The 22,131-nt window shown below is 26.2% G+C and overlaps 1 long non-coding RNA gene across 2 annotated transcripts; it reads left to right on the forward strand.

The window, feature by feature from the left end:
• Window positions 1–2,723: 2,723 nt before the first annotated feature.
• Window positions 2,724–19,553, forward strand: LOC124418505. 2 transcript variants are annotated; one of them, XR_006940037.1, is made up of 3 exons: window positions 2,724–2,779; window positions 2,870–2,903; window positions 19,373–19,553. It is a non-coding gene; the product is annotated as an uncharacterized LOC124418505 (long non-coding RNA). The 2 variants fall into 2 exon arrangements; XR_006940038.1 differs by lacking the exon at window positions 2,724–2,779 and adding an exon at window positions 8,167–8,216 and having other exon boundaries at window positions 2,865–2,903.
• Window positions 19,554–22,131: the final 2,578 nt, after the last annotated feature.

Below are 22,131 nucleotides of genomic sequence, written 5' to 3' on the forward strand. Positions count from 1 at the left end.
GTAGATTATTGATATTTAATAAATCCCTGCGAACACGTTTAGAGTGTTTTTGACCAAATAAGGAGATTTTTTACATACTCTACGCTATAGAGGAAGAAGAAGAAGACACAGATAGCTGCAACCAAACAATCCATGATATTTTTACATAACTTGTTGTTGTATATTATTTTTGCTGTATTAAATCTACTAGTGTTACGCACCTTTTTATACCAACAACAACAACAAATATCAGTTTAATATATAGTTTTTATACATAGAGTACGCGTTACAAGTATGATTTATATTTGAACTAATCAATCCACTGTATGAAATCGTGGGAAAATGATAGATTTCATGGCGTTTATCAATACTAAAAAAGGGGGAAAGTCGTTGTCGCTGTCGTCATCATCCACATTATCGTCGTCATTGTAATGTGTTTAAATGATCGTTAGCTTTTTCTTCTTTTCTTCTATACATGTATGAGATCTTTTTACGTACAGATTTTTTTCCTTCTAAAACCACTTAAAACATCATAATGTGTCTAAAATGTTACAAGTTACATGACAACAAACATACACAATTATTGACTATAAACTTGTTGTAACTTGCAGTGTACTTTGTGTTTTTTTTTTTCAATTCAGAGTTTTTGCTGCATTTGATGCTTTAAATTGTATATTAAAAGTATTTATTGTATTCGCATTTGTATGTTTGAACAGGCAAACTAACGAATGAATTACATTAAAATGGATGTTTCAGTTCGAGAAAAAAAAAAACATTTGTTTTAGATTATTTATAAGAGTGTAATGGGATAGGAGGAGAAGAAATCATATTCAATGACCACATTTAATTTTTTTTATCGTATCGTAATATGTAGTAGATTTTTGCAATATAATATGGGTGTTCATTAATGTTGTTGACAATACCCAGGAAGCAATGTTGAAAAGTACTCTAAAGCTAGTAGTGTGTTAATGTTCTAGGCTTCAATTTCTATTCACAAAAATAGAGATATTATCAAAAATCCTTTCAATTTTTTTTCAACAATTTTAAATTTCAAAATATTTCGAAAATAAATTTCAAAACTTTTTGTTGGGTATATAATCGATATTTTTAAAATATATAATTTATTCAAATTTAATCCTAAAATATGTCGCCTTCCACTTGAATATACATATCCAAAAATTTCAGATGTGAACATCTCTACTAGATTTAAAAATCTCGCTAATTTAAAATATAAAATGTCTGCCTACATAATATATTTATTTTTGTATGTTTTTTGAAGTAACAACAACTCAAAGATTATTACCAAATTAGTATTAAATTGAATATTAATTTATTTTTGTTTTTGTTTCGAGAAAAATAATACATTTCAAAGTCATTAAATTAAATTTTTAAATAGGAAAAAATTGTGTGGAAATGGTTAAGTTTACACTGTAAGATATCCTTTAAATAGATTTAAAAAAAATATATTTCAAAATGTTTTAATGAAACTAAAACTCCAGAGTTTCCTATAGCTACAGAATAAGCCTTATATAACTATGATTGTAAAATAAAAAAGAAAGTGTCTACTATCTAGATTACTTAGACATAGTAAAGTAACGATGAACATTCGTGGCGACAGATCCAAAACATGCGAATTGGAGTCAACCTCATGGCAAGTCATTACTGGGAAATTGAATTCTTGTTGGAATTGTTGAAAAACTGGTAAAGCTTTAATGATCGCATTGTGTTTGTGTAAAAAACTTATTAATAGTGGTGACCCGATGAAATTTTCTGTTAATTTAAAACACATTATATATTGATTCTAATTATACCCTACACCACTATACAGGGAAGGGTATTATGCATTTGTGCTAATGTTTGTAACATCTAAAAATATTGGTCTACTTTAAAGTATACCATTCAGCTCAGAATCACTTTCTGAGTCCGTCTGTGTGTCCATGTGATGCTTGCACGCACGCTACTGGTCGCAAATTATAGAGCTTTTAGGATCATAATTATGTTATTTTGTTTTATAGAAGTCTAAATGACACTGCCGATTTTTGTTATCATCGGGTCACGTTTTACCAAGCCCCCATACAAACACCCCTTCAGAAAATAACTTGAAGGTCAAAATTCACATTAAACACTAATAACGCGATTAAATTCAACATAAAAAAACTTAGAAGGATTCCCCATATGATGCCTCTTGTAATTTTTTTTTTAATTTTTTAAATGAATATCTATGTTAGACTCTGGTGCCTTAAAAACATGTCCAAGGTGTTTGAGTGTCCGAACTAACTGCTTAACCTAGCATTTATGGTTAACCCTAACAGACGGTTGACTAGATATTTGAACATTAGATTTGACAGATTAAAAAGATACAGTCAGAAACGTAAATGACAAGAAATTTGTTTGTTTGTTTGTTTTAAATGTATAACCTCTAGATTACTTGGGGACAGTAAAGTGACAACTACATACCGCTTGCATTAGCTAACAAATTTAAGCAAAACAGGTATTTAGACGTTATTGAAAATTACTGTAATTTTCTAATACATTAACTATTACGTTCTCAAACATTTCATTTTCTCCGTGTATTAGTTGGGTGATTGGTGTGTGAGTGTGTTTCTTTTCCGAAGGCTTTTTGCATTTTAACTTGAATTTAATTTATGTAGTATATGTATGTTTAAAAAACATTTTTTCTAATTAGTTTTATTTTATTTTAATTAATTTTTTCTTGTTTTATTTATTTTCAGATTTCATCGTCAACTGATTTCTAAGCTGTTCGTCAGTCCGTCCATCCGTCTGTTTATTTCTCAAATTGGTAAGTTTTAATTAAAATGTTTAATTTTTGTTCAGAAAAACAACATATTTTCTTCATTTTTGTTGCTGCTGTTGTTGTTCGTATTAATAGTATGTCTAATTGAAAAGGCTAATCTTATCAAAAGGTATGTCAATTTTATGTTGTTTGTTTTTTTTTAAAATTTCGAATGAATTTGATTTTATTTAATTTTTAATTGGGGTGGTGGTTGTAGAGAATGTTGTTAAACTAAAATAAAATGAATTTTTGTTTAATTTTGAATTTTTGTTAAAATAAACCAAAAAACAAGTACAACACAACATTATAATTCTTTTGATTAAATTTATACATGATGCAATCAATCAATCATTTGGCCAATGTGTAAATATGTGTAAATATTCGATTTGTTGTAAAGTCAGTCGAGCTAGTATTTGTTATAAATTACATGCTATTTATTTTAAATAAATTTATGGTTGTAATAAAATATTTCAAAACGCAAAAGGTTTTAATGAAAACATTTTAAAATATTCAATAATTTTAAAAATTTATGTTTAATCAATTTCTACCTAAACTAAATCAAACATTACTAGAAAAGAGAGTTCAGAAAAAATCTTAAAAGGGGGAAATAGTACTTTTTTATAACACTATTCAATGGGACATACAGTTTCCATAAATGACAAATTACCAACCAAAACCAATTTCACTTTAAACTACTGACTGAATGACACTGCGGAAATTCTATGATGAATATAAAATTTTTTTTTAAAACACGAAGAAAAACATTGATAAATAATCAAATCAACACAATTGTTTAAAAAAAGACTTATTCTAATTAGCGTTAAGTTTAACGACTGATTTGTTTTCGAACTGCTGCTGCCACTGACAGCTTAAACTGCTGCCGTATTTACGCATGTGCGTGTTGTTATTCAAACATTAAATGTTAGAAAAAAAAACTAAAATACAAAAGTGTAAAATAAATATTTTTATATGGCATGATGCTGCATAAACTTGACTTTAAACGCATTAAATTGCCCGTCAGCAACAATGTCAAATGATTTCAGCGTTTTTTTTCATCTTCTCCTTTATTCATCGATTTGTGGTTCTTCAACATCATTAATACCATCCAATTGATGCCCCAAAGATGTGTATAAAACATTTATAAGGCGATTTAAAAGTTGTCTAATATTACTAGGCAGGTATTTGTTAACAAAATGTTGATTTTTTAAACTAATTATTTGATTTCTTGACATACGGATATTGAAATAACACTGTTTATTTAAAAATTGTGTTCTTTTTTTTCGAAAATTTGTTATTATTGTAATTGATTATTTTTGTTAGACATTGGGTTCTTTTTATAACGTGCACGGAAATGATATTATGAATTTTTATACTTTTGACAACTAATATTGTTTTGTTACCTTTTTTGTAAAACATTCCATTCTTTTTGGTTTCTCAGTCAAAATACATTTTCTTCATTTTATACACTCATATTAGTAATATGTCATGTTGTAAATCTGTAAACAAAAATTAACTAATTTTATTAATTGTACTATTCACATTTCGAAACGTCAGAATAATTATACAATACAATACTTTATATACAAAATTTGTAGATCCGCTGTGTATAATCAATATTTCCTTTGCCTTAAATGCATCTCATTTCCTTCCTTTTTTGGATTATTTTATTTTTGCTTTGAATCTTTTAAACATGTTTCTCTTTGGACTATTAATACTTAACTAAAACTTTTTTATTCAAAATTCAACCCTTCCACCTTACTAGCAACCCTTTTTTGTTCCAGTGCATAATTTTTTTAAATCGGTTTTTAACAGGGTGAGTTTTTTAGAAGTCCTATTTCCAATTAAAGGGGTAATAAATATTTTAATACTAAAAAAATACATTTCATTTCTTGTGTTAACATATAGATGGCGCTTCAATAACAAATCGGGTTTGAAAATGAATTTTTAAATAAAAAATCGTATTTTCGGTGAGTTATGGGATTTTTAGTAAAACTTTATAATAAAAAATATAATTTACAGTGAAAAATCTGATATTTTTTGGAAATAATGTGTTATGTTCGGATTTTTTTGTGAAATATTTAATTTTTGGTAAAATATTGTAATAAAGTGAAAATCGGAATTTTATAAAAATAAAAAAATATATTCGTAATAAACAAGCCAGCAAAAACTTGTTAATATGTTACAATTGTAACCACTTACTTATTAACATACCTTTCAGTAACTATTGTTGACTGATTCTTATATTACTTGTAAGCGATTGTGGTAAATACTTGCCTCTAATGACATGTTAAAATAATTACTTAAAATGATATTGTGTAAGTAAAGCTACCTTACCTGATAATGAAACTTTTTTCTGGGAATTTAGTGTTTTGTTAGAATTATTAAAATCTTAGTAATAAAAATTTAATTGTAAAATTTTAGTAACAAATGACAAATTTTAAATTGTTGATCTTAAAAGAAAAACACGAATCCGTAAGAGAGATCAGGAAACACCAAAGTCTAAGAGCCAGTTTTTAAAGTTATAATAAAACAGAAAAGAAGAGATCCAATTGTTGTTCCATTAAGATTGTTCTTGGGACTATTTAAACTAAAAAACTATTTTATATTTTGTGTTTTTAAGAGTAAGTCGCAATTCAAATTCTAGATCCAGTGATCATCTTACCCGAAATTGCGAAATTTGATATCTAATTTCTGAATGAAAAATCTAAGAGAAAATTCGCAATTCTTCGTCCATGACGAAGATTAAGATCATAAATATGAATTTAAGCATTTTGGTGTCGTTCGACTTGCTACAGATTAGTTATGATACCAATATATCTTTGACATGAACCTCGATTTTTATGTAATTTAAAAAGATTTCGTGACAAATCATGTGTAGTAAAAAACGTGGTGGCACTTTTTATTTGGTCAACTCTAATGTTAATAATTTTTCTTTTTATTTCACTTTTAAGCCAGAAAATTAATTGCAAATATGTAACATTATTTTATAAACCAAATTAATGTAATGTTTTATTTTACAAACAAAATAATGTTGTTTAGTAATTAAAAATTTGTCCAATATTAATTAGTTGTACAAAAATGCTCTCCTCGCAGCAGAAATATTAAATCCCATAAGTAAAACCAACAACTTGTTGGATTTTTTTTTTCAATTATTTTTCACCTTTATTTTGTCATAGCAATAAATCTTCAGCTGGTTTGTTTAATAAACATTTGTAAAAACAATCTGTCAATTATAAAACCATAAAACAAATAATTAATAAATCTTTTAAAACACTCACTCTGCAAAGAAGAAAGATACTAAAGAGACTAAAACAACCAACCAACCACATACATAAATGGCAAATATCATATGAGAATATGACATGAGATAAAATGTTAAAATTTAAAAATGTAGATTGTAAATGTTTGATAAATTATGAAAACATTAAAATAATTTACAAATTACAAAAACACAACATTAAAAATTAATAAAAAAAGAAAACAGAAGAAAATAAAGAAGAATTGAAACTCATTCTAAGCAAAACTCTAATAAAATAATATTAAAGCATTCGGGGAGGCATAGAGCAGAAGTTAGTTTCTAGAATTATTTAACGTTTAATATTACAGTCATTTCTAAGAAACTTTTTAACTTGTAAGTTAGAAAATGCAAAAAAAAGCATTTGTAGTGGAAGCAAAAAACCTGTAATATTCTCATCTCATTGATGCAACGCTGTTTGTTTAAATAAACATTTTCCATCATCGTCATCATCATTACCAACATGATCATCTTCACTGTATAGTGACTAAACTGATTTTAAACAAGCATCTCATAAATTATTTTATACTGTTTCGCTTTTTTTGTTTGGTTTAAATAACAGATGCAGAATAGATCTGCAACTGATGTGAAAGGATTTAAAGGAGTGTAATAATTTGATTTTTTTACTTTACTTTAATTTTTATACATTTATAATAAAATCGAGAGAGATCACTACTTGTGATAGTCATTATTTGCTATACTATACGCATAGAACGACCATTTTAGTATTTGCCAAGAATTGATTCCAATTTAATCATTTGACACCTTTTCAGAACTGTACTCTGAGACTGATCGCAACTTAAGTAAAATTAACAAATACAATAAAACAAACATAAAAAATATATTTAAACATTTAATGTCATCCTGTTGAATTCATTGAGAAAAGAAAAATATTTCAATGTTTTTTCTTCATGTGTTTTCTTAAGAATTATTTTTATTCTTTTCTCTTTAATTTCATTTTGCATTACATTTGTAATAAGGATAAGAAAACATAAGGGAATACCTTTTAAATGGATTCAATAACTAATGGATCAAAGAAATAATTTGAAAGTCCTCATATTTATTTAGTTCAGGCATGAAAAATTAAATAATCTCTTGACTAAACTATAACCTAGACTATAGACCAGACTATAGGCTAAGCTATAGACTATACACTAGAGTATAGACTATAGACTAGTCTGTAACCTAGACTATAGACCAGACTATAGGCTAAGCTATAGACTATACACTAGACTATAGACTAGACTATAGAATAGTCTGTAGACTAGACTTCATAATAGACTGTAGACTTACCTTTAGAATAAACTATAGACTAGACCATAGACTAGACTATAGACTAGACTATAGACTAGACTATAAACTAGACTATAGACTAGACTATAGACTAGACTATAGACTAGACTATAGACTAGACTATAGACTAGACTATAGACTAGACTATAGACTAGACTATAGACTAGACTATAGACTAGACTATAGACTAGACTATAGACTAGACTATAGACTAGACTATAGACTAGACTATATACTAGACTATAGACTAGACTATATCCTAGACTATATGCTAGACTATAGGCTAATTGGAGCCACCCTAATGTGTAATAAAAAAAGTTAAATATTTAATAATGATAAGTTTATTCTTAGTTTTTTATTTATTAATTACTAATACAACAACATCCTGTTTTTTTTAATTGATGTATTTAAGGATCATAAATAAAAAAAGACGTTTAAAAGCTGTATGTTTTATTCAATGATAGGGCAAACATAATTTAGAAAAAAATTTTAAACATAAACATAAGATACTTTTTTTTCGTTTTCAGAAGATATTTGTAAATAATATTGGTTTAACTACATCCATCAAAATTGCATAAACGTGTTGGTATTTCGGAAAATTTTAAAGCATACACTCATGAATCATTATTTGTATCCGTTTTAAAAACGGAAAAATTCATCGTTGTCGGCGAACTTGAAATTTTACTTACTAGCTGCAAACAACAAATATGTTTATTTATTTTAATTGGAATTTTTTATAGATGTTGTTATAAATTGTAAAAGTACAAAAAATGCGGCCATGATTAATTTTTTGTTTTTTTTTCAGCAACAATTTGCATAAAAATTTGTACAATAATTGCAGTTGGTTCAAATTAAGTAAGTGAGTGAATAAATGTATGACTAAATAAATAAATGTACATGTTCACACAATAATTGTTTAAACAAAATCAATTGCATTCCTAGCTATAATTTCAATACCATTTAAATTTATTTATTTGTTTTTTTTTTTTTTTTTGCAATAAATGCAAAAATGAAATAATATAATAAATAATTGCCACACAATTGTGTTGCAATCAAATGCAGGTGACAAAACTAATGAGAGTTTGTTGGTTTGCTGACCGACCGACATTTCAAATTAAAAAGGAGGGGAATTTTTTTTGTGTCTGATTTATAAATATTAAAAATACAAATGAGAAAAAATCATATTATTGATTTTTATATGGTAATGACCATAATTGTTTAAAATTCATATAAATTTCCAATAGTTTTATTTTATGTATACATAAAAATTAAGGCAATTAAAATTGTTCAAGTTTATTTAGTTTTAGTTTTCATTTATTTAATTTCATTTTATTTGAATTTTTCAGTAAAAGTTGAACATAAATTCGTTAAATCAACTTTACTAGTTGGTACTCGGGGGTATTTGTTTTCGTTTTCGCAATTACATTTAAATTTGCTTATGTTGTTGTTGTTTTTTTAAGCAGTAAATTATTTTTATTTTGGCACATTCTTTTGAATGCAAAAACAAACAAAAAATTGAAAAAACTGCGTTATTGAAAATTTTATCTGAATATGGTTACGTCGGTTTTTTTTAACGCTGCTGTAGTTGTTATTTTCCTTTTAAAGCTGTCAATCAAAATGCAAATGACAATTGTGTCACCAGTAAATCAACTTTGCAAAATCAGCAACCATCCATACTTCACATCGCATGAGCTGCTTATAAATTTTTTGAAAAATCAAGTTAATAATAAAAACGTCACAGCAGAAAAACTCGAAATTGAAATTACATTTAAATTTTATTTAAGAATTACAAGGTAAATATGTAGATATCAAATAATAGTGTTAAAAATGTTGTGCATAATTTCAATACATATAGTTAAGTATACTCTACACATTATCATTCAAATAATTGATCAAATAGTCAACTAGTAAACAAGATTTATAAACTATTTAATATAACCACTCAAGCGTTGGGGTGGTGCATTTTTATTCCCTACACCACTGTGGGGAGGGTATTATGCGTTTGTGCTGTTATTTGTAACACCAAAAAATATTAGTCCTATACCCATGTATATATGTCCGTCCATCTCTATGTTTGCCCATGTAAAGCTTGTGCGCACGCTACAGGTCGCAATTTTCAAGATAATGTTATAAGATTTTGCAAACATATTTTTATTTTGGTCCAATGAAATCGACCCAAAATGTCGGTTATTTATATTTGGTTTTTTACTTATTTTCATTTTTCCTTAATTTTATATTTCCTTTTGTCCCCTGTATTAATATTTTAAAATCTTTATATTTGTCTTTATAAGGGCGGAGTATTGCTTTATCATTCCGTAGATCCACAGAAGTATATCTACAAATTTCATAACTTGAACATTTCCACCATGTTCATATTAATATAGTTTTGATGGCTCCTCATAATCGAAAGGGACTCTCCAAAATTTGGAATTTATTAAGCAATTTCCTTAGATTTTTTTCTTTAACTAAATTTACAAATATAATACTAAAAATATTAGGGTGGTACTCAAAATGGTATATAGTTACAAATTAGATTTTGATATAAGAGCGGCCTAACAACTTTTAATAACGCTCCAATTGAGAAAATGGTGATCACTCACATTTCCCTTTAAATATCGATTTTAATATAAAAAAGTTTAAATCGGTTGTAATTCCAAAATAGTGAAAATATGTGATCACTTCATCGAAAAATCCGTTTTATATGAGAATCTTACAATGACCCATACATGCCATATCTTCTATTAAAAACTGTTTTCTACATGAATTTTGCTGTAATAATATTATTACACTGTGAAAGCTTTTTGTGGACCTACTTAATATAAATGTAACATTTAAAAAAGACAAATGGTATTATTCATCACTTGAGAAGCTGTAGTAGTGAGTGTGCGAGATAGTGTTGAAATTAAACACTCTTTACAGATTTTATGTCAAATTGACATTTTGGCGAAAATGTCACAATAAACAGACAGGTGTCATTTAATAAGCAAAAAAAAAAAAATCAAAAACAAATACCTCCACAAAACTGTTTAATCAAACAAATTAGGTGTTTTTTCTATATTTCGCTATAAAAAGTACGAGGTTATTTATTTATAATTTTTGCAACTTTAAATTATTCCATATTTTTTTTTGTTTTTATTTTTAAATAAACATGTTTATATTGAATTGTATTTTAAATGGAAAAGTTTTTTGTTGTTCGTCATTTGATGACACAAATAAATTATTGTCGTAAATGTACAAAAAAAAATAAATAAATAAATCTATAGATAAATTTACATAATAAAATTTATTGTTTATTTAAAATGTTTAAATGAGCTGTAAATGTATAAAAAAAACATTATTTTATAATAAATCAATCATTTAAATGAAGTAAATAAATAGCATTTGTTATAAGACTATTTAAACAGCAATTTGTTTAATAGTGATGTAACATTTCCAGCTCTGCGGGAAATATAAACAACAATGTTACATATTCCACAATAAAGTGGCAACGCTATGCTTGTTCTTTTTAAATAGATATTATACTTCCAGTTCTAAAAATGGAAAGTAAAAGGGTTAAATGCTAATTTCTTGGATTTTCAATTGAGTAAAAAACATACCCCTTTCCTTGAATTTTACTCAAGTTTTAGCTGAGTTGTTAAAAAACCTACCCCTTTCATAAAGGCTTAAAAAAAAAACGCTCATACGATAAAAATATATTAATTCGCAATATTTTAAATCACCCCCTTGTAGGTTTTAATGTTGTTTCATTTTTTATATTAGCATAAGTATACGTTTATATGTATTTTTTAAAACATAAAATTTCATGCGCATATTCAAATTTTAAAAATCTGGAAGTTTTTTATTGGAATAAAAAATTTCCCCTTAATTTGCATACGTTTGAATGAGTGTTTATGTTATATATAAATAGAGCTTACCACGCAAAGGTAGAAATCATTACGGTTTAGAACGCGTTACGTATCGCATCTTTCGGTTCGCACGGTTAAAACGAAGCTATGGGATTTTAGCGCTTTTCATAAGGATTATAAACAACAATAACTGGATACATTGCAACTACGAACTTTTTAAATAGATTTAATTCGCCTATACCTGTGGATAACATAACAGTTTTGGATTACTTTTATACATACAAGAATTATTTTACGAATTTTTTTAAAATTTTCAAAAATACATAAATATTTTGTGTAACTATTAAGAAAATACTAAGTATTTTTAGCTGTTCTTAAACTTTATCTTTGGAAAGAACATTATAACAAGAAATATTTCTTTTTGTTTTTATACCCTACACCACTATAGTGGGGAGGGTATTATACGTTTGTGCTGATGTTTGTAACATACAAATATATTGGTTCAATACCCACCTTAAAGTATACCGATCGGTTCAGAATCATTTTCTGAGTCGATTAAGTCCGTCTGTCCATGTAAACCTTGTGCGCAAGGTACAGGCCGCAATTTTCAAGATAATTTGAAAATGATTAAAATCGGTCCATTACTTCACCTAGCCCCCATACAACCGTACCTCCCGATTTGAACTTTTTATGCCATAATTACGTCAAATATAAATGACACTGCAGATTTTCGTAAGGATCGGCCCTTATTTGACCCTAGCCCCCATAAAAACCCCCCTTCAAAAAATGTCTTAAACGTCTAAAATTGACTTGTAACCATTTGTATCGCAATGAAACTCAACAAAACTAACTGTTATTTAAAAATATATCCTTTTCCCAAATTTACCGAGGATTGGCCCAATTTGACCTATATAAAGCCTCATTTAGAAATTTTAGTTTTTTTTATCAATAAATTGCTTAAATATTTTGGAAAAATATTCAACATAAAAGTTTCTTTATTAAAAGTAAAAATTTTAAAAATATACTCATGGTGTAGGGTATTATATGGTCGGCCATACCCGACTATACTTTCCTACTTGTTTTTTTTTGCGGTTAAGATGATTTTCTGACCATAACTATCTGACACAAAATTTCGTATATTCAACCCCAATAAAATTTACAAATTGGACTATATAACTAGAACCTGACAAACATGTACAGCATATCAGAACAAGGAGTTTATAGAGTATAGCGGATTCGTAGAAAGCTGCCAAAATTTTAGACTGAAAATTATTAGGAAACAAGAATATCGTTAGGATGCCTCCTTATGAACATTTTTGGTTACAATGAACGTATTTGGATGCAACTAGTTAGTTAGTCAGTCAGTCAGTCAGTCAGGTATTTAGTTAGTTAGTTTGTTAGTTATTTAATTAGTTAGTTAGTTAGTTAGTTAGTTAGTTAGTTAGTTAGTTAGTTAGTTAGTTAGTTAGTTAGTTAGTTAGTTAGTTAGTTAGTTAGTTAGTTAGTTAGTTAGTTAGTAAGTTGGTTGGTTAGTTAGTTATTCAGTTTGAAAGAAAGACAGAAAGAAAAGTAAGAATGTAAGGAAAAAAGAAACTCATGATATGATGTTGGAATTTCGTGGTTTAATTTAGCAATGCTAAACCCTTTAGAAATTAATACTGTGGCCTGTTTAATCCATATAATACTTGGTTTATTCTGGAAGAAAAGTTGGTTATGGCTTTTAATATAATTTTTCTTAGCCTACTTATAAATATACCATAGATACTCTATTTGTTCTAAGATGTTTCTTCAAAATAATTGAATCTAATGGTGAAGGTTCGTGTTCCAAAACATTTTAAGAAAAATTTCTTAAAAAAATCATATGTTTTCTGAAATGCAATCTAAACATTTGTATTCCATATTCTCATGTCAAATTGCCACCTTCATGAAAATAATCATGCCGATTATTTAAACCTTTTAAATTAACTACAATTATGTGATAGTTTGTGAAAATTTCCCCTGATGTTTTCTTGTCTTGCATTTCTTTTTAAATGAAGCCATAAAAATTATGCAAATTATAGACTTACTACTGACAGATAAATGAAGTCGGATTTTTTTTTTTTTTTTTTGAAAATAAGGTAATTTGATTTTTTTTCTTACTGTTCAAATGTGCGAAAATTTTCTTCTTATAAAATAAGAATAATAATCATAAAGTGTGTAAAGTGTGCAGGTTTAACAAGAATAATGATTATTTTAAATTTAATATAAACATAATAAAATGTTTTACACTAAACCGATAATAATGAGAATTTATAGTTTAGAATTTATTAACATATGTATGTATGGAACAAATAAAAGAAATAATGAAAATAAAATTTTTAATAATAGTCTTTAAAGTCAAAAGTAATTATTGTATGTTATTTTGCTTCATGTGGATATATTATAAGACGAATGTTTAAAGGTTGAACTTGAATTTATTTATATGAAAAATTAAATATGGCAAATATAATAATTGTAAAAATATGATTGAAAATTTTAGCAAAAAAACTTAAAACTGTAAAACATCTTAATTATATTAACATAATTTAGATATATAATGATTACTTTCAAAGTTACTTTTTTACACAATTACAGTTAAAGAAATGACTAATTCTTCAATTACAATTTAAAGTTAGACTTTTGCAAAGACTGGATATGTTAACACTATTTTGTATCATTAATTATAAGTATATTTGAACAATTTAATTTACACTCTTCTCCACAACTGTTTAACACCTCTTTTCCCAATGAACGCCTTAGAAAATTACCAATTTATTATGAATTGAAGTCAAAATACAAACAACAATAATAAATTATATATAGACAGCATAATACTAAATTTATGGACTTCAATATTAATGTTTCTTTTTTTATATTCTATTTTTTCATTAAAGAGAAAATATAAAATATTTTTCCAACGGAAAAATTTTAATAAACTGCAAATGAAAAACATCATAAGGAAAATCTAGTTGCAAAGAAAATTTAGTGTAAAGTATGTTACAAACAAAGTTTGCGTGTTGTATTAGAATTTCATGTACAAAATTATATAAATAACAAAATATAAAACAATTTATAGACATACCGATGAATAATAAAATACAAAACTCTTAATAAAATAAAAACAAACAAAATTAAAGAGATTTTTTTTTTAACAAAACACAAATTCACAAAAAAAGGCTTAAAGTAATTAACAAATTTGTTAAAGTCACAGCCATGAAAAAAAGCCTACAATGTGTAGAACCCCATACCAGAGACAGACTTAAAGATATAAAGCAATAAAGATATACAGATATAAAAAAACATGTGTTTTTTGGAATAACAGAATTTGAGCCTTTAAAATATTGCTGTTTAGTTTAATGTAATGAAATTTTTAATACAATTAAATAAATTGTAATATGAGTTAATTCACAGTAAATAAATGCAACAAATAATGAAAAACCAATGTAAATAAATCTCTGGCACAGTTGGAAATCTTAAAGTTACTGAACTGAAAAAGGATAAATTTATTATTATATTTAAACATTTTTTTTACAATACTAACTAGAATTATAATAATTTATTTTAAATAATAAAGAAAGCAATGCTTACAGTTTAAATGCTCTATAGCAAATAGTATTTTATTCAATAAACTGTTGCATTTAAGATAATAAAGTCTAGAAATAATAAAGACCCTCATAGTTAGTTAGTTAGTTTGAAAGGAGGATGTATACACATCAAATCCGAAGAAATACACCTAGGCCTCTATCGGGCCTGTTGTGCGCTCCTTAACCAGTGCTACGGGTGGGAATCGAACCCACCACCTCCGGTCTACCAGACTAGAACACTAACCACTAACCTACCGGAGGCCACAAAGACCCTCATAATTCATTAATAATTTTAGTTTTTAAATTAGGATTTAAAGATATTAAATGCAGCTCAAAAACTACACTGACTTTAAGATATGCATTGTAGGGTAAATACATATATTTAAGATTTAAAACATTAATATAATAGTACGTATAATTAGCTAGAAAAATAATACTAATTAATAAGTACATTTTGAAATGTAATACCTTAATTAATTAACGAATTCATGTTTAAAGGTATAAAGCCTAAAGATTTATATCTGGCAAGTGTATGTAGTATATAAATAAAAAAAGAAAATAAATTCATAATTAGTGAATGCGTAATAACAAAAGACTTAAGCAACAAACCTAAACTATATGTATAACTTTTCTTTTGCTAAACCAAAGTTTTTATGTGCAAAAAAACAGTAGTAATAAAAATATTTTATTTTAACACTTTTCAATAAATAGTGGTAGAAATTTTTAGAGTTTAACGATTAATTTAAAAAATATATGGCTCATTTAATACAAAAATTAACTAACTCAAAAATGAGATAGGTCAGTCTTGTTGGGATCGGAGCTGTTCTTAGACTCTTCGGTCATTCATTGGAAACTATTTACTATTAGTCTGACCAGAGAACGTCATAATCTACTAGATTAAATCTAGTACTAAATGGGTCGATGGATCTTAACAGATCCTCGTGTTGTCTGGGAGTAAGAAAGAAGTGTGTGTTTATAGATGGATACTTTATTTCGGTGGTATTGGTCTATACGACAGCAACTCATGTAAAGCATTTCTGGATAGAATATTTCTAAAATAATAATAATAATCCTTTAAAAAATAATAAGAAAACTGAAAACAAATGAAATACCAAGGTCATTTATATGTTGATGATCGGGAAAATAATTTGGGAATTTTTAAATAGTTATGGGCATCAGGGTGATTTGTATATGATTGACTTTTCTAAAGACTTTTATCAATTTCATACCCAACTATAAAGTAACTAACTCACCAATTTTTAAGTTAACATTATTCTAACCTAGATAAGATGCGAATGACACACGCCAAAAAAAATCTAGGATTCGAGCTATCGAAGACAATTTTACTTATAATTCACTTTAAAATAAAGGCTTAACATCTGACATATCTTTTTCGAAATATCGTCATATTTGGATTTAATCCTTTAGAAAAGTATAATTAGTTAATAAGGTTTGGCCTTTAAAAAGAAAATCTAAATGGCAAACTTAATTTATGAATATTAAAGTAATATTCTAAACAGGTTAGAGGCTAAGATCTAAAATATAAATTTTTTAAGCAGTTTTATTGGTCGATTTTTTTATTTCAATTATTCACAAAAATTATAATTATCCATTTCACAATCGATATCGTTTAGTTGTAGCGTTATAGGTCATAAACAATTTTCAAATAAAAATTTTTGAAACTATAACGAATCAATAATAAAAAAATTACGACATACTACGATACAATCGTACAACACCGATTGTGAATTGACATTTGTAAAATTCTTGCATGCATAATATATATGTTTGCTCTTAAAGTTAATAAGAACGGCTAAAGCCAAAACTACAAATTTTAAAAATAATTTTTATACTTTTCAAATTCTTAGACTTTTTTCAAATGGAAAATTTTTTAAAATTGTTTTATCCCTAATAAATAATAGAAATTTATTTTTTTACCATAAGAAATACAAATTTCTATTTACATTAATTTATTTAAATATGTACATGTAAGTCTATATAAATTGTAGCAAATAACATTGAAAGAAATTTTATATTAAACATTAGGCTAGCTCTTAAAATTGTAAATAAAAGAAATATGAAAAGTTCAAAGCAAAAATATTACAAAAGAAGAATTAATAATGTTAAAAATGACATATTAAAAAAGGTTTTAAGAAATAAAGTTTTTAATAAACCATAAATAATCTATTGATAACTTTTCAAATATTAAAGATAATTTGCAATGAAAAATATAAACGTACATTTGTAAAACAAAAACTTTTCTTAAATAAGAGAGCAGGTTTATTATGTATAAATTAATGTAATTAAATTAACTGATATAAATAAATTATTATACTTATTAAAACCATTGAATAAGTTTATACTTATAATAAATTAGAAAACAAAAATAATTATTATTTATATACAAAATTTTCTATTAGCTTATACATACGTATGTATGTGTGTACAGACATACATATGTATATTTATGTATGTACATATAAATTTCATTTAGATGATTTACAAACTCCAAAAAATTGTTAACAAAAAAATAAAAATAAATAAAATATTAAACTCAATTTGGTTGGTTGCATTTTGCGTACAAATTATTAAATGAATAATAAAAGCTGCACAAACAAACAAACGAACAAATACTACAACCAGTAGCTGCATTAAAAAATATCATTAGCCAGTAAATGGATCGTCTTACCAAAAATCCAACAACAAAAAATCCATAAATTTTTGTGTGTGTTTTTTTCTCCACTTATAAGTACTAATGATATTAATTACATTAATTAGCTGTATAGACTCATGGTTAAAAAAGCAAAAGAGTAGCATTTAAGAAATTTTTTCACTAAATTGCAAACAAAATGTTAATTTTAATGGATACTTTTTACTTAACTGCTGCTGCCTAACTTCTACTTCTATATGCATACATACATATTTATTTATATCTTTAGCTACATACAACAAAATATTTAATTATAATCATCATGATTTTAAATCATGTATTTAGCCAAAAAAGTCTTCTTAGTTATAAATAGTGGGTGCATAAAGGGTATTAAAACAAAAACATGGTAATGACTTGTACTTACCTCACAACTTACTTTTTAATGTGGATTACAGATGGGCTGCATTACGTAGATGTAGCCATATAATGACTTACAAATTAACACTAAAAGTAGCATAAATGACTGACTGCATTTATAATTAAGTAATTACTTTAAGCCTTGATATTTTGTTTACGAATTTTATTTTTCACACAAATGTTAAAAAATTGTATATTTGTATGACACATTCTCGATTTTAGCAAACGATTATGGTAAGTACTTATCCAACTCCCTATTTGTAAGCGAGCGTGATAAGTATTTCCCTAAATACCGCTGTGTTAAAATAACTACTTAAAGTGCTATTGAATAAGTAAATTTTAGCATTTAAACCCTTTAAATGTTAAGAAATATTTTTGCTGGTACTTAAAAAATTTAGACAAAAAATGATTCCTTTTGCCATCAAGTTAAGAGGGGATATAGAAAAACGGTTTGTCATTTCTTCAGTTAATACATAACTACTTCTATGTAATCTGTATGGTATGTACTTACCAAATAGTTATTTGTTTATATAGAGTATTTAAAATTCGCCTATAACTTGACAATTTACTGCTAATCAAAAGCTTAAGATAATACATATATGAAATTATTTAAAGGTTGTTGTTGATAATGATGAAGTAGTAGAAGGAGAAGTCGTTACAATTTCAAATAAAAACTGCATGTGGCGACGTTCAGGCAAAAAAAAAAAACAATGGCAATTAAGTTTTGTTGCAATCATTGCACAAAATGCATATGCACATATCTATTATTAATATTTTTCTTCTTTATTTACTTACTTACATACATATTTAGTAATTTAACTTAAAAGAAGCCAAAATAAAACTAAACAATTTCTAAATTCATTTATTTTGTTTACTTGTTGAGAGTTGAGATTATTTTGGATACGATTACATGCATTTGCCACTCTGTTTATATCGCATAATCTTTTTTTAGCTTTATTTTTATTTTCCATTTCCACTAAATGTGGCATGAATGACTGACTGACTTAGTGAGCGAACGAGTCAGTCGGTGAGTGTATGAATGTGTGAATGAATGATATCTGAATACGATTGACACGCAAATTTTATTTCTTTTTTAACAATTTTTTGTTTTGATTCTTTTTCGTATTTTGGTGGCAACGTGCACTTTTAGAAGATTAACGAGCTAAATTATTTCGTAGAAATTTGAAAATAATCTCTTGAGCATTACAATTTTTTTATGCAACTTATTTATGCATTTTTGCAATTGTATTTATTTACGTAAAATAAGATAATTATGTGCATTAGTTTTTTTAAAAATGCACAATCTAAATGTTTATATTTGTTTATATTTGTTTATATTTAATATTAAAATTAATTGAAATAATGAAAATATTTAAGATAAAATAATGTAAGAATTAAGTATCTTTTTCAAGACATCATTAAAAGTGAACTCAGCCAATTCCCGTAATTTAAAAATCAAAGCACTGAAATTCATTTGTTCCTTTTATTTCATTTCAGATTCCCAGCAATAATTTGATTATGAAGTTGTATTCATTTACCTAATAAAACATCTTTCAATAGCGATTTTTACTAAAAATTGGTTTTCTATACAAAAATGTTGATTTTTCACAAAATTTTTTGTATTTATTAAACAAAATTTTGATTTTTAATAAAATTTGAGTTTTCACTCTTAATCCTATTTTTAAAAAGAAACTTTTTATTTACAAAAGCTTGAATATATACCCAGCAAAAACATGGTAATGAATTATACTTACTCAACCACTTACATTCCAATGACTACTTTTCTTATGTACTATAGAAAGTACATAGTAGGTACTTATCTCACTCCTTATTTGTAAGCGAGAGTGGTGGGCACTTGCCTCCAATGTTAAACAATGACCTCAAATGCTATATTGTAAGTCAATTTTATCCTTCTGGTGGTAACGATTTGCACTTACTAAACAACTTACTTTTCAAGGACTACCGTATGCATTACTTTAAAGGATTCTAGTAATGACATACATATAATATGTTATGCAATTAGTTACTTCTTAGTCTTAACATATTGTTGCCGAACTTTTTTTGAAAGTATCCTTGTATTATCCTATTTGCAGACGATCGCAGTAAGTACTTATATAACTCAATATTTGTAAGCAAGCGTACTTACCTCCAATGTTAACATAAAATAAATTTAAGCATTTTAACTCCTTACTTTTCAAGTTTTGCTATAATTAAAATTTTCACTAACAATCACATTTTTTGCTTAAAAAACATATTTCATTACAAACTGTTTGTCCCTCATATTGTACACCCCTGATTATAAAGTCATAATTTAAGCGTGTGCTCAAATTTGCCTTTTTAAGTCAGACAAAAAAAATTAAAGCTTATTAAATCCGTTAACAAGCCTGGCTCGCCTGATAGTTTTCATGCAATTTTCTTTCTTGGTAAAGTGTATTATAATTTTGTGGGTTGTCTTGAAGAATTGTTTTTTGTTAAACAAAAAAAAAAACTACAAAAACAAATGCTTTAAAATATCACTGCAACACAAATTTTTTCATATGATTCCATTATAATTAAAAACTTTATTTTCAATGGATCTTCTTACCAACATTCAGCCATTTATTCATTTCCCCATTCCCCATTTCTTTGAAATACATATTTCCATTAAGGTGGTTTCGTGCGTGGGTGTAATTTAAATTTTCTTATAATTTTATTATATGTTTTTCAGCTCATTTTTGTTGTTTTGTATAATTTTTAAATATATATTTTTATAACATTTTTTTCCGCTTTATGTTAGATTTTGTGCATGGCATTTGAATGTTTGCAGCAAAACGGGCTTAAAAATAAAAACAGAATCCGCACAATAACAAAAACAAAAAAAAAACACATAATCCTAAAAATTTATTGAGCGTAAGTTTTTTTATGAGCGAAATGTTGTGTTTTTTAAATTTTTCTAATTAATTTTTTATTTTGATAAATCTTAAAAATAGGAAAAAAATAATATATTTAAGGTGTTAGTTCGACATTAATTTTATTAAAATTACATTCTTTTAGATTAAATTTACAAAATTGTATTATCAAAATGTAATAAATTTTGAAAGTGTAGTGTTGTTGTTTTTTTTTGTGTAACTATGGCAATTAAAATAATAATAAATTGTGTTTTAAATCGGGCCATTTAACGTGCAAAAAGATTCATCGATAAGAAATAAATCACAAATAATATCCTAGATATCGTATTGCTTCAAGTTATGAGCATTATAGTCATTTGCTGAAGAGGATCTTATATGTAGGAGTAGGGTGAATTATTTACCGATAATAAGTATAGTTTCCATAAAACATGTTTATGTAGAAATTTTTTGCTATATTGAGATTTTTAAGCGATTTAAGGGCGTTGAAGTAATTTTCTGGTGCGGTATTTATATTATATTTAACAAAAAATATGTTGGTTCCAATAAAACTTGTTGTTGTCAAATTTCATTTCTATTTTTTTAATTTATTATCCGCATTATAGTAATTTTTTTAGGGTAACTTTATATGAGCGCTAGGTGAAAAAATTTCAAATAACCAGCATCAACTAGAAATATCTGTACAAACATCAGCTCTCTAACTCGTCCCGTTTGGACACTATCGTTTTTTCAACAGACAGACAGACGGACATGGCTAAATCGTATATATTTTGATGTGTTACAAACGGAATGACAATAACCATATACCCCCATTTTTTTGATGGTCGGTATAAATAGGACTGTATGGATTGAGAAACATTGAAATTACCGTTATAAATAAATAAAAGTTTAATTTATTTTTTTTTTTCATGAAAAATTTTAAATTAAAATTCAAAATGTTGGCGACTTTTCGATTAAAATTTTAACATCTATAATTAGATAGTATTGTATACATTATCAGCTTTATGCTAAAATTAATAGCGTCTCTTAAAAATTATCTGTTTCCTATTAATACAAACGATTCATGTAAATTTACTTAAGTGTGAAATTTCGCAAATTTCGAAATGCATATACATGAGAGTCTTGTAATTATTATACAAATGTGTCAATGTGCTTGTTTATTTGTTTTGTACTTGTTGTTAAAATAATTTACTTTTGTTTAAATTCTTAAAATTGTTTTATTTATTTAAGAAAAAAAAAACAACAACATTTAAATGCGTGTGTTGGAACTTTTCACTGCCGACTTTTTCACATTTATAAATTTTAAATTAAGTACAAATAAGAGGATATAAAAAATCTAGAAATTTCCAGAATAAAAACAAGGCGATAAGA

This window comes from Lucilia cuprina, chromosome 2, assembly GCF_022045245.1.
Source record: "Lucilia cuprina isolate Lc7/37 chromosome 2, ASM2204524v1, whole genome shotgun sequence".
Lineage (NCBI taxonomy): Eukaryota > Metazoa > Arthropoda > Insecta > Diptera > Calliphoridae > Lucilia > Lucilia cuprina.